Raw genomic sequence first — 1,005 nt, forward strand, 5'->3', positions numbered from 1 at the left:
ACAGGGCTGATTCCTACACGGTGGCCATCTGGGATCAGCCAGTTAAGTAACCATCTCCAAGACTTACCCAACCAGCCTTGATGAGCCCTCACCCTTTAGAAAGGTTCAGGACTCAGTTCTGAAGCCAAGCATGTGCTAGGCACACGCAGCACAGAAGAAGCACACAGGAGGATGCCAATGCCCACCTTTCTCTCCTTTAAGTGGTGTGGGAGAAAAAGAATAAAAGAGAGAGAGCACCCAGGGGAACATCTCTTCCTCCCACCTGAACAGAAGTGGCCGAGCACTTAACAGTTCACATTAAGGCTGAGCAGTTGCATGATGAAGGGAGGGATGAAAACATACACACCACCAGCGATTTATGTCATCCGAGCAGATACTCGTCAGCACAACTATTTTCACATGGGCACAGCAACTCCAGATAAAAGCAGGTAGTAGGAGAACTGGGACAGGTGTGTTTGTTACAAAGGGATCAGCTCTCCAGGGAGCGGGGGAAAGAGCTCCCTGGTTGCCAATCTGTGGTCTCCCTGGTTTGCACTTCCCGGCCCTGTGACCTTGATTAAGTCATCAACCTCCCTGGGCCTCAGTTTCCTCATCTGAGCCGGAGAAGAAGGGGAACCCACTTCCTCGGGTGGTTTGGAGGCTCCCTGCCCTGCACAGCCTGGACACCCTTTTCCAGGTCACTATATATGAGTCGTCTCTTTCCCACAAATGATGGAGACTGAACCCAGGTTGCCTATGTCATTATCTCGACCAAACAGGTCTCCTGCCTGCGTGTCAAGCCCGTATCCACCTCCCTGATAGCCCAGAGAGGCACCAGGTCTCCAACGCAGCCCGGCAGCGTTCGGCCTCCAGGCAGGGCTTGGGGGATAGGGGAATACAGTGGTTCAATCGGAAGCGCCGCGGGCAGGCTCTGGGTGAGTGGGGGCCGGGCAGGGGCTCAGAGGCAGCCTCCGGGGTCCGTGGCAAAGGGGCTTTGTTCCGGTGGCGGAGGGCCTGGCTTACCGA

The sequence above is a fragment of the Bison bison genome, unplaced genomic scaffold (assembly GCF_000754665.1).
Source record: "Bison bison bison isolate TAMUID 2011002044 unplaced genomic scaffold, Bison_UMD1.0 scf7180017864302, whole genome shotgun sequence".
Classification (NCBI taxonomy): domain Eukaryota; kingdom Metazoa; phylum Chordata; class Mammalia; order Artiodactyla; family Bovidae; genus Bison; species Bison bison.